This window comes from Aphis gossypii, chromosome X (assembly GCF_020184175.1).
Source record: "Aphis gossypii isolate Hap1 chromosome X, ASM2018417v2, whole genome shotgun sequence".
NCBI lineage: Eukaryota > Metazoa > Arthropoda > Insecta > Hemiptera > Aphididae > Aphis > Aphis gossypii.
The window spans coordinates 58,408,938-58,423,083 of record NC_065533.1 but is presented as its reverse complement, the minus strand read 5'-3'; the positions used below and the strand labels follow the sequence as shown (position 1 = coordinate 58,423,083).

The window sequence follows — 14,146 nt, the reverse complement described above, 5'->3', positions numbered from 1 at the left end:
AATTGAAAAAAAATTCTTGTAACAAAAAAAATTTGATCCGTTCTTAGGAGGACATTTTATTCTAACGTGTTTTCCGTCAATGCTGCCAATACAGTTAGGAAAATTCCAACGCTCTCTGAATCCAATTTCTGATTGTTTCCATGCCTCTTCCGTAGGTGTAGCCAAATATAATGGTTGTAAAACATTCCATAGTTCTGCACATACTTCTTTCACAATACTAGAGTCAGTAGTGCGTCCGACTCTGAAAGAAAATGCTATGGTATGGTGCGAGTCTCCTGTTGACAAATATCTGAAATAACAAGTAAATTGTACATTTCGGTTTCTCCAAGGGGCGTTAAATGGGGGAGGGGGTGGATGACCTTTCTCTAGTACAGAGATTAATAAAAATAAAAATAATAATAAAGTATTTATATTTAAATTGTATTTATATGTAAATTGTATTTAAAATGCATTTATATATATATATTTGAACTTTGTTTTAATTGACAGGTGAAGCTGTGAAGCACAAATGGAAGAATCTACGTGATTCGTATATTAAATATATTAAGTTTTTAAAGGGATCTACCGGATCTGCTAGGAAATACCAAAATTGGCCATGGGCAGCTCATTTAAAATTTTTGAAAGACACAATAGTACCTAGAGCGACTACTTCAAATGTATCACAGACCCATGAAATATCACACGTTGATGAAACTTACGAGCAGGATGACACGGTAGATAACGAATTTATTGATACTTCGCCATCTCAAATGCGACCACCTACAAAAACACCTAAAAGGAAAGAAGTTACTGGAGACGTGGCTGCGGTAATAACATATCTTCAAAACAAAAAAAAAAGTAAAACTGATACAAAACCTGACCACATAGATAATCTGTTATTGTCATATGCACACACTTTTAAAACATTTTTGCCAAGAACACAAGCCATTCTTAAAATGGAGATATCGCAGTTGTTTGGACGAGCTGAACTCAACGAAGTTGACGCTTTAACTCCATCCTCTCCAATGTTCTCAACAACTTCGTCTTATTCGGATAATAACTCAAATGTGGCTGATAATTTCACTGGTAATACCATCCAATCACTCAACTATTCAAACCTAGAACTAAGTACCGACACACCAATCTCGTCGCCACTCGGATTATACCAGGTTTCTCAGTCAACCAGAGATATATACGAAAACGCGGCAATGTTCATTGATACACAACCAAATAACACTCAGACACAGTAAAAAATTTTTAAAATATACTAAATACTACTTTACACCACAGGATTGATTCATTTTTATTAATTTTTAATTTTTATTAATATTAAAGACTACTTTTTCATTTTTATAAATATTAAATACTACTTTTTCATTTTTATAAATATTAAATACTACTTTTTCATTTTTATAAATATTAAATACTACATACTACCACAATATTGTTGTATTTTTATTCCTTACCAAGGGACCTACTTAATTTTATATCAAAAAATCGATTCCTACATCAATTAAAATAAAAACTTATTTTTAGTTCATAATGTGCATATATATTCATAAAAACTTACCTTAAACAAATTGCCAGCCTTTCTTTTGAACAAATAGGCTTTCTCCAGTTTGTGGTGATTTTTGATATCCCCGGTGATACAAGTTCGTGTAATTTCTCGAACTGTTCTCGAGTCATACGGAAATAACTTACAAAACGGTCTTCGTAAGAACTTAATTCTTTGCAGAGGCGATGAAACTCACCAAACTCTTCTCTTCCTTCATTTAATTCATGCACCCATTTTCTTCTTTTCTTGGTTTTCTTCAGTGCAAGGAAAAGAAGAAGTTCTTCGTCAGAACTGCTACTAGATATCATTTTTCAGTTTCAAATTAGGTAATTTTAGTCACCATATTAACTAGCTTATACCAGAACGAAAACGGTGTAACAAACGTGTGTAACACAAATGGTGGAATACCAAACAACAGACCACGCTAAATTGCCCGCGCGTTGTTTGACATCACAGATCGCGGCGGGCAGCCCGCGTTCTGTTTGACCGAGCCTTTATCGCCGCCGCCGACAATGACCGCGGTTACACAACGCACCGCTACGCAACGCATCGCATGAAAATGATAAAACGAAACCAAACGAATACAACACAATGACATATGAACGCGAACAGGGTGTAATATATCGATTTATCTAAAAAATACTGTTACAAAACAATTTAAACATCATTTAAATTTACTACATTTTTTTATTATTTTAAGAGATGAATATTAAAATCAATTAATAATAAAATATAAAACCGATATGTCATATATTCAAAAATAGTATTCTCTTTTTGTAATGGGTGATATTACTCTTGGATTTTTTAAACACTTAAAAAACCGACTCTTGGTAAATGCGTTTTGCCGACGTTGCGTGTGGGTTAGAGAGAGAAAAAAATATTGCGCTGACATTTTCTTAAATATTAAAACAGTATAGTTAAAACCTATTTTATTGCAAAGTGTGAAAAAAGTTAATCCTGGGCAGGTTTACAGTTATATCATATAGGAACATAATAAAATTATGTATTTTTTTATACAGTACAAATTATTTTACATAATGAGAGTATTTACTTTAAAATAACCACCTTTTAAGAGACAATTATTTTTTTTATTTTTGGGGGTGCAGAAGTTAAAATTGGTTTTAGACAAATAAATTTAAATTACAAATGTCAAATTTGTAGTTACGAATTATTACGAATTGATACCTAATTTGTGAAACCATTTCGAACACTGTACGACGTTTTTCCGAGTTTCGGGTGCTGGAGACAACCGACACTGGCACCCGCAAATAGAAAATGGATTTTGGGCGGATATACCTAGGTTACACATTCCAAATTTGTGGCTACAAATTATTACGAATTGGTTACTAATTTTTGAAACCATTTTTTCACCAAAAATTTTACTTTGTGGTGCCGGGGTCAGTGACCTGTTTCCAAAAAAAGTCTACCAAAACAGTTATGAAAAAGAAAGAATGTTCAACTCAGGGAATCAGACATTTCGGCACGGCTGTTTCGGTGCTGAAAATTTCGGCGCGTCGTTTTTTTTTTTTAAATTAACTATTACTATTATGAAAAATAATCTTAATAAAATCTTCAATAGTGCAATACTACCAAATATAGCTGTTATTTTGTAACGTAAAAACCGATTATATAGGTAAGATAAAGGTGTAGGTTATTAACCCACATATATTTAAAAAATACAAAATAAATAATATAACAATAAAGTTTTATATGTTTAATAATACATGATTACATGGTTGAAATATATATATTGATACCTGACGTTTTTATAATTATCTATTTAAAAAAAATGAATTAATAATATACAATTGAAATTTATTTTACAGAAATATTATGAGCGATTCCCTTTAAATATTCCATACAATTTCTCATATTATATTCACTAACTAGTTTATGTAATCGATAATTTAGGTCGGTATATTTTTTTTATTTTTTAGGGGGACTGCCTTCGGCAGTTAGTTGCGCCATAAAAACATCGAGGCTTGTTTGAACCCTTCTTAGGCAATTTATAAATGTCCAAATTGTTGGGCCATATACTCCCATTTCAATATTCAACCTTCTATTTGCTGCTTCGGCATGATTATTTATCCTATTTTCTGAATTTAAGACTATCATATAAATTTCAAATTTCTGGAGGGAAACGCGCATTTCTTCTTCTTCGACCATTACGGTTAATTCGACCTATATAATTATCGTCGATCCATTTTAATAAATTATTTAATTCTTCATCAAGATTTTGAGCTAATAAATCAACTGCAAAATCAAGGTCTTCTATTTTTACAAATGCTAATGAAATTATCATTTTAACAGTTATAGAAAAATCAGCGTCATTGTTATATCGAGTTGTGAGATTTAATGCACCAACTTGCTTTTTAAAATTTTTCGACAAATGAAATAAACACCCATATTTTTTAACATTAGGAAATGCTTTTTTTTATTGATTTTATGGCAGCTTGTTCATAATCGCATGAAATTGATTTAGGATTTTTAGTTGGTCTTAAATTTTTCATATGATCATATGTTACTGATTGTTTATCGAGGATTTAAATATAAACCATGGGCAGTATACCATATAAATATTCAACTAATATTACATACACTTGACTGAATAATGGAGGTGCAACTTTAAATGTACCAACTATGTACCAAACTCTCAAATTTTCCAAAATATCAAGGCTCTTAGATCGAGCAAAAAATAATATTCTATTAGAACCTGGACCACTATTACTTTGTAAAAATATTTCCTCATTACCGTTTGATGGAGAATACATAGTATACGCGGGTGGGATGTGTAGTGTAGTTAAGTCGATTGGATTATGTGGTGCCATTTGGATTTCTTGACGTTTTCGGCGAATCGTTTTTTTTTAAAGTTGAATTATTTGGCAAAGTATCCTGAATTCAAACAACAAAGAATATCTTTTTAAATAATTTAATAAATATATATATATATATATATATATGTATATAATATTTTTTTCTAATTAAACAGGCCTAGTAAAAACAAAAAGCTGTCCGAAATTTGTACTTACTTTAGCTGCTTCGGATAAAGGTTCAACACATTCGTTTATTACAACTGATGTAGGCTCCATTGTTTGAAGTGCACGTATCTTAATTTTTGTAATTGCAGCCTTTACTTCAATTTTAGCTGCTTCAGAATCATGAGTATGGTCGTTAATTTTTTTTTGTATAATAACCGAATAGCATTTTCAGTGCTGCCAGTATTTAATATATTAAGATGTGTTGGTGCAGAGTACGGTGTAAATCCTGTTCAGTGAACCGTTTATTTTTCTGATTTTGAATACCGATTTTTTTATACAGGTTAAACCGTGTATTTAGAGTGCTCATATCGGTGTAATAACCATGCATCAGTGTACCTTGATATATAATACACCGTGTTCCTTTGGTTTAATTTCTTGTGTAATAACAGTTCAATTTTCTTTGATTCAACGGGGTTCATACATTGTATTATCAACTGGTATATAACAGTTCAATGTTTAATACAGTAACAGTCCATACTATATAATATATACATTGTACATTGTACATGTATATGTATATACTATAATATATTAGCAATGAATTTCGTATTCTATGTTCCCCTCAACTCTATCATGAAGACCTAAAGGTCTGACCTTTATTTAAAAATGTCTATGCTAGATTGACCATTTACTACTTCCTCTCCCCCATAAAAAAATTAAATTAAATCCTGACTATAAAATAGGTTGATTATCTTATAATTTTAACCAGATTGAAAGGGTTTAACAAAAGTTTTTCAGATTCGACAACTGTATTATATATAGTTTCAGAATATATAATATATATATTAGGTATATAATATATTGCTTGTCACCCACATAGTTCCATTATTATTATATAATAGGTACTTATTTAACTATAAAATTAAACTAAAAAACATGAATGAGGAACAAATATTTATTAAATTCATTATAAAATGTGTATAATAATATGTTTAGTAAGATTAATAATATACAAATTGCTTTTGTCTTGAAAATTATAAATACATAATTATAGTAGGTTTACCTTAACCTAACTAAAAGAACATAATATAAACAGTACATAATTATTTGAAATGTTAAAATATATAGTAGCAATGGCATATTAGCTATTTATATAACCAATATAGAAATATAAATTTCAATATAAGAAAAAATCATAGTTGATATAATAGAATAAAAGTAAAAACCTTAACAAAACACTTTCAAAATTAAGAATGTACATTATTAACATGTAGTAATAATATATGTATATAAAATTACTATAATAATACTTGCACTCAATAGGTACATTTTTTTATAAATAAGAATAAAATATAAAAGAAAAAATTTGAACTTTTTTATACGATCCATAAAGGTGATTATTTACTAAATAATAATTACAACATTAAAGATGGTATTTCTTTTGAGACTAGAAAGCCAGAATGTCTAATGTAATTGTCTGTAACAAATAATTTTAATAATATTTTAATATTTTTAAACTATTATAATATATTATATAAATGTAAATACTCACCATAAATGATAAATGATGGAGAATAATTTTAAATTAATAAAACTTCGTTTTGTTTTTCCTTTATAACTGAAAGCAGATAATATTTTATAATTAAAGCATGTGTCAATTGCTTGTTTTATTGCTGCACTGAAGGAATTAATACTTCCAACTTTCATATAAACATAAGTTTTCTGAAATTTCAAAAATTATGGTATATATATTAAAGTATTTTAAATAGATATTTAAACTATAACAATATTTATGCATAGTAGTTAGTTCAAGTTTTAGACATGAAGTAAGTTATTTAAGTAAATATTTAAAATATACAAAAATATGATTCAAAAAGTATATATACTCACTAATTCTTCTTGATTCTTTAACCCATCAGTCTCATCTGATAAAAGAGATTCTAGTAAATCTACTTCTTCAATGGATTTTGCCGGTAATAAATTAATGAAAGCAGTAGGTAATGTGGGAATTGGTAGAGCTAAAGATTTCTTCTAGAATCCGATTTCATAATAATTTGTCCAAATTTTTTATGGCATTCACTATTATAGTGTTTGAAGTATTTGTCATATGTAATTGTATTAAGATCTGTTTTAACATTGATTTTGTCGTCTTTCTATCTATGATTTAATGGCCAACAGATTTTTGCAACAATAGTTATCTAAAACAAACATTCTAAATAATATTTTTCCAACTACAATTAATTTAATGGAATACAAACCATTTATGTTCACACTTTCAGTCAAACTACAATTAGTAGAATTTTCAACATTTTTAATTACATCATTGTCAATCATAAAATTGCATTCATTACCAGAGTTTCATATAAATTCAACTATTTCATTAATGTCATCTAAATGATCGTTTAATATCAGAACAAATTTAAAAAAAGCAATTTAGGTATGTTATTTGAAAATAACTTAGCACTTAAGTAGTATTTAGTTGTACCTTCATAATTAACAGAGTTTTCTTGAAATACATTATTTAAAGATGTATACTCTGGTGTCAATAAAAGATCATCATATGGTTCACCTTAAAAATAAATTTGATCTTATTATTTAACTATTTGAAGCTAATAAAACCTATGATCAATTTTATGCATTACTTATAAGTATTTATAACCTACTTGTTGAATGAGTTTCATTAAGATAATTCATTGAAGCTGAATTATTTTGTTCATAACTAGAACAGGCTGGCCTAACAAATCAGGTAGTAACTAATAATTTTTAAAAATGATAAGTAGGGCTCGGAAGTTGATGACCTTAAAAACAATAAAAATGACCATAAAAAAGGTAAAAAATGTCCTAAAAAAATTACAAATATTAGTTTTACATTAATAAAAATACATTTTTTTTTTAAATATTTTACTCTATTTTACTATAAAATTCAAAATATAACATAAAAATGATAAAAATGTCCTTAAAATAGGAAAAAAAAATTAAAAATATTTGTTTTATAAATTTATCAATGCTTACACATTATTTAAAAATCAAAATCATTGCATTATATAATTATAGGGTATTTTATGTTATTGAAAGTAAATGAAAGACGATTATCTGTTAATAAATTTTTATATTTGGAAAAACTTCTCTCCACGTCTACTGAAGTGATTGGGGCAAATCTGAAATGGACCAAATCATCAGCACTGAAATCATCCGGAAAACACTCACTTGAAGCTTCTTCATCATTTAAAATTTTAGAAATTGTTGACATCGTTTGAAATCCAGTAATTTTGGCAAGTACCGCTTTAAATTTGTTTTTTATTTCATTTCCAATTCTATTAACTGCTGCTGATTCAATTTTTATTATAATATCTTGTACAATTTGTATTGAATCATAAAGCCTGAGTCCTGAAGTTTCTAACTTGGTAACTTGGTAAGTTCCAAAGTTTGAGTTAATGTAAATTAAATTATGTTTTACATTATCATCGCTTATAAGATCCTGTGCTTTTTCAACTGACGTAGAATCATTTTTGTTTAGTCCCATAATAATTTTCAAAATTTTAAAATGTTTACAAAAATAAGTAGCAGCTTTTAACCATGTACCCCATCTTGTCAATACCGGTTGTGGTGGTAGAGGAATATTAGGTGCCATTTCCTTGAAATATTGAACACGTGATAGACATTTCAAAAATATTTTTTTGATGTTCGATATTAACTGATCTTCTTTTGGGAAGTGTTTTCGAATCTCTTCAGCAACTCTATGTAATCTATGGGCCAAACAACTTACGTGTTCCATTTTAGAGTACAGGATTTTTAGACCTCTGCCAGCTTTCATCAAATAGGGAGCGGCATCACTTAAGAACAACAAAATATTGTCATGCTTTATTCCCTGGGGCCATAAAATATGTAGAGATGTATCTTATAATTTGGCGATGGAGGTAGGTTAGCTTTTTCTAAAATTTCTGAATTAAGCAAAACTATTTTTCCCGGGCCTCCGACTTCCTATGTACCGACAATCACGTTAGCCACATACCGTCCTACTGAATCCGTGGTTTCGTCTATAGAAACCCATAGCTTTTGGTTACGCAATAACTTCTTATTTTGTTAATACAGTCTTCGTAACATTGAACAACATAGGTTTTCCTTAGCGTTGATTCGTCAGGAATATTTTTGTGCGTGTATTTTTCCAAAAATGCACGGAATAATTCATTTGATATTTTGTGTAGGGGAATATTTTATATTTATTGGCTGATAAAAGAGCTTGACATAAATCATAATTTTTTATATACATAATGTATACGGAAAAAATGATCTATGGCAAGCTGATCTGATTGAAATGATACCATATTCGAAAAAAAATAAAAGTTACAAATATATTCTCTGCGTCATAGATTGTTTTACGAAATTTGCATGGGCGATAGCATTAAAATCAAAAACTACTAAAGAAGTGTCAAATGCAATGTCGGAAATACTACTCAAACGTTCACCAAAACTATTATAGCTTGATAACGGTAAAGAATTTTAAAATACAACATTCGATAAATTAATGAAAAAGTATAACATACACAAATATTCAACGTATAGCACCATGAAAGCATGTATTGTAGAACGTTTCAACCGTACATTAAAAGAAAAAATGTTTAGAGAGTTTAATGCACGAGGTTCATACAATTGGATTTCTATTTTACCTTCATTGATTAATGAGTAAAATAATACAAAACATAGAACAATAGGGATGACTCCGCCGCAAGCTGATTTAGACCCAACATCAGTTGAAATAAAAACACGCAAAATTATTAATAGAAAAAATAGTTTAAAAATTGGTGATTACGTTCGTATAAGTACATATAAAAGTGTATTTACAAAAGGTTATTTACCAAGTTGGTCTGCTGAAATATTCAAAATTATCAAAATTAATCAAACCATACCTATTACATATCAATTACAAGATTATACAGGAAAACCAATTGCTGGCTGTTTTTACTCTGAGGAAATATGTAAAACAAATTACCCAAACGAATATTAAATCGAAAAAATTATTCGTAGGAAGGGGACACAGATATTTGTAAAGTGGCTGGGGTTTGACAATACACATAATAGTTCGATAAATATAAGTGACACTAGAAAATAACTTTAGTTGAGTTTCTACCATGAACGTGTTCGGTAGTTCTCATTCTGGTGAAATAAAAAAATTTAATTCAAATCTTGAACATTCGATTAAATCATATTTGGATAAATTAAATAAAATTGAACATTTAATTGAAGAAAATCATACATCTATTCAATTACAAGAATAACAAACAGAAAAGTTGGAATTAACGTGTATAGATATAACAGAGCATATGATAAAAGCTGAAGTTACATTACAAACTATTCTAGAAGCTGTAAACAATTTGAAAAAAACATTACCTGCTATACATAGTCAACTCAATACTATTGAAACTTATTTTAAAGACAAGCCATAATGTCTACAGGCATCATTGACATTCAATGCATTCTTGGAGCGAATAACAAATATATGATTAAAGAGATATCTATTGTAGACACAGAAACATGGGCTACTCAACACTGGATTTTTAAAAATTCAAAATCTAATCAAGATAAAAAAAGTCGAAAAACTAACAAGTGGCTATATAATTTTCATCAGCTATCTATAGATTACGGTGATATTGAGTATGAAGAACTTGGCAGAATATTGAATTTGTTAAAGTTTAACTGTATTTACACCTAAGGCGAACAGAAAAAACAACTACTTATAGAGTATATACCACACGTCGCAGTCATCAACATTAAAGACTTGGGTTGTCCTCGACTGGATTAAATATGTGATGAAGAAAATTTACCTTGTTGTATCTTTCATAAGGACTTAAATCCTAAATATTGAACATTTTATAAAGTGTTTGCTTTAAGAAAATGGTTTGTAAATAATTCATAAAAATTGTAATCATGTTTTTAGATTCTGAACGAAGTGATGAATGTATTCATTTTACAATGGTGTGTGTTTTTTTTTTTTTTGTTTTTGTGTCTGTGTACAGCATAACTAGTCGAAATAATGCTCCAATTTCAAACAATGGGGGTGGTTTCCGATGTAAAAGTGAATATCCTTGGTGCATTATAGAGGTAAAAAGTTAACATTTTCCAACTTTTTCAAAAAAATCGAGAAAAACAAAAAAAAAATGACGGAAAAACGGCAATTTTTACGCAAAACCAGTTTTCGACCAAATCCAAATTCGACCAAAGTTTTATGGTTGTAATTCAAAAACTAATCACTGAAAATACTTGAAATTTTCACCAAATGTTAATGTCAGTGGTATCCGTATATAGTTAAATTTTCAAAAAATTTTGACTTTTTTTGAGTTATTTATAGACCACTGAAATTTTCGATTTTTTTGAGAAATTTTTTTTAAAGTGTCGATAAAAAATGTTTGGATGACCAAAAAGTTTTGAAAATTTAATACAAGGTTCCTTATGAGTTGTTTTTATTGTAGCTAAAAAAAAATTAAAAATCGTTAGTCACAATTTTTTTTTATAAGAGTTTATAGTTCAAATTTTTACGAAATCTGTCGAAAACGTGAAAATTTGCAAGTAATTTTGAAGTTGAAAAATTATAAAATTTTTTTCTTTTATAACTAAGTTTTGAAAATTTGGTACAAGGTTCTAAATACATTTTTCTTCAAATATCTGTAAAAAAAATTCTACCGGATTCAGACAAAAAATTTTTATGAGTGTTTGAAATTTAAATTTTTACAAAAACCGCGTTAAATAACAGTTTAGCCTCAAACGATTTTTGATATTTGTTATTATTCAAAAAGTGTAAATCGTAGATACTTGAAAATTTTACCAGTTTTTAAGATTCGTGTTTTATTTACGTGATTTAAATTTCAAAATATTTTGACTTTTTTTGAGCTATTTATAGACAACTGAAATTTTCAATTTTTCTGAAAAAATATTTTTGAAGTGTAGATAAAATTTTTTTGGCCATATAAAAATACTTGAAAATTTTATACAAAGTTCCTCATATGTTATTCTTATAGTGATTAAAAAATTATAAGAATACATAATCACAATTTTTTTTTATTAGCATTTGAAGTTCAAATATTGACAAAAATTCGTCAAAACCATGAATTAAATTATTTTTTAACAAAATTATTTTGTAGGTATATTTCATAAAAATTTTTGTATAAGTAGCTTAGAGTTGAAAATTTAATACAAGGTTTTTCATAAGTTTAACTTACAATTATTATAAAAGAACTTAAATTTTGTTGTATTCAGGCCATTAAAACATAAACCACCTTTTTCACCAACCACTAGAAATTATATCCTAGGCTGACAAATCATCTTCGTTCAGAATCGTTTTTCGTATACAATGATAACTATCATTGGATTCAAATTTAACACTGCTATAATATATAATAATGATCCATACGGCACCTAATGTACAGCAGAGCGGTACTCACTTGCCACCCGGCGGACCGGCGCTCGGACGCACTCGTACCGCGCGCGAGGGCGCGTATTAGCAAACCCTCTATAGCCCCAGCGCCGTACGTAAATACACGCATTTCATTGGTTCATTTGAATTACCCGCCAACATATTAATCTGTGCATATTATATCAATTATTATTATCATTATTATCGTTTATCATTATTATCAAAATAGACATATTATAAATTATATTATTAACCTAAATATTAATCATATATTAATAGATATTTATAGCCCAATTTGAATTCATTATCAAAAATCAAACTAGCAACAATGCTGAAAGCTGTTTTCAATTTTGCTAATTTATTTTTTGTGACATATTATTGTTTTTTTCTATTCAATTAAAAATGTTGTTTGAAAATATCGTAAAACAAATGAATGAACATTTTATATGTGAAATCGATTGGTCAAAGTCAGATTTGGAAAAACAAAATATTATTATTAGAGCAAACATAATTGATATGGAAAATGCAATTGAATGGGTCAATTTGTTTAGTTCAATATCAAATACAAATTGGATTGTCAATTTTGAATTAAATAATCCTCAGAAGTAAGTTCAGTTAATACAGTACCTAATGCATTTATTTATAGCTTTCAATTATATGTTTATATGTTAAAAAATATTTAATAAAATAAAGCAAAACAAAAAAAATGATTAGAATTTTTTAGTTGGCCTTCACAGTTAATTATAATGAAAATATTGAAAATAAAAATAAAATATATGATGTGAAAATTATTGTAGTGTAGAACAGTATTACTAAATAATTAATAGGTAGGTATCCTAATATTTAACAAAAACTGTTGTGATTTTTACTCTGATCATTCAGATAATTATAATTATGATTTTTTTTTTTTTTTACATATAATATAAAGAAACTTAAATAAATATATTAAGTTAATTTCCCTCTTAAATAATATAAATACATAATTAACTAGCTGTAGACACTAAAATAAATTATTTTTATATTTAATTATATTCAGTATTATTAATAGTAAATAAATTTAATATATTATCTTTTTAATACTTTAATAACTATTAAGGATTTAAAATGTTAATCATTGATATTTTTTTTGTGTAGTGTAAGAGACTACAATAATATGAGTTATAATTGTACTTAAAATTTATAATACTATTAATTTGAGTAAATTATTCACATAATAGGGTCATATTTCATAAATACTGGGTATGTCACCATGCAGCAAAGAATAAAACCAACGACAGTAAAAAGAAATGTCACTTGTCAAGCATCTTTGGATATATTGCTTAAAAAAAATAATAAAAATACAAAAAGAAATGATGAATATCTAAAAAGAGAACAACCACTTTGTGCAATAATTCATTTAAAATTTAATCATAACCATCCATCAATTCATGTGGAGCATTGAAATTACTTAGAGTTCCTAATGAGGTCAGTATAATTATTATTATTGACTATGTTTATTTCTTTGAAAAAATAATGTGTAAATAAATAAATAAATATTTTTATACATTAACATATATATTTTTATAACTTAAAGACTCAAGAAATATTTTTGTCATATTTTATGATGGCCTAACAGCAAGTGAGGCTATACATTTGCATGAAAGTAAGCTCATCATTCATGAAAACTCATGCTCTTTATTAGCTAATGCTTCAATAAATCCAACAAAACGTCAGATATTATCTTCATGATGAATGGATAAAAAACAATTTTGGATCTATTCATGAACCACTTACACAATTAAAAGAAAAAATAGAAGCGTATAAAAACATTGGTATTAAAGTTAATTTGTTTTATTACAATATGTATTATTTTAATGTACAAATAAAATTAATATAATAGTTTATAATTAATATATTTTAATTTAAATAATAATTTTGGTTTTATGAAGGTGTTACGATTTGTATTCAAGGAGAAGCTACTTGGGCAGTGTTAATTGTAACACCTAGAGATGTGAGCTTGAAAATTTTCAATTGAAAAATTTTTTTTTCATTGAAATTTTCTGAAAATTTTCAATGACTGAAATTTGCGGTTTTCGTAATAAATAACTATAATAATAAAGACTGTGATAATAACGATAGTGATAACTGATAAATGATAATATTTCGACTATTTTATGAATCTATTTATAGGTCTATTTGTGGGTATGTTTGTTGTTTATTGTAAGTGATTACTGATTACCAGATAAT

The 14,146-nt window shown here is 27.6% G+C and overlaps 1 pseudogene; it reads right to left on the bottom strand.

Annotated features, from left to right (window-relative positions):
* Window positions 1-5,927: 5,927 nt before the first annotated feature.
* Window positions 5,928-7,206, bottom strand: LOC114120625 (uncharacterized; annotated as a pseudogene).
* Between the last annotated feature and the right edge of the window lie 6,940 nt (window positions 7,207-14,146).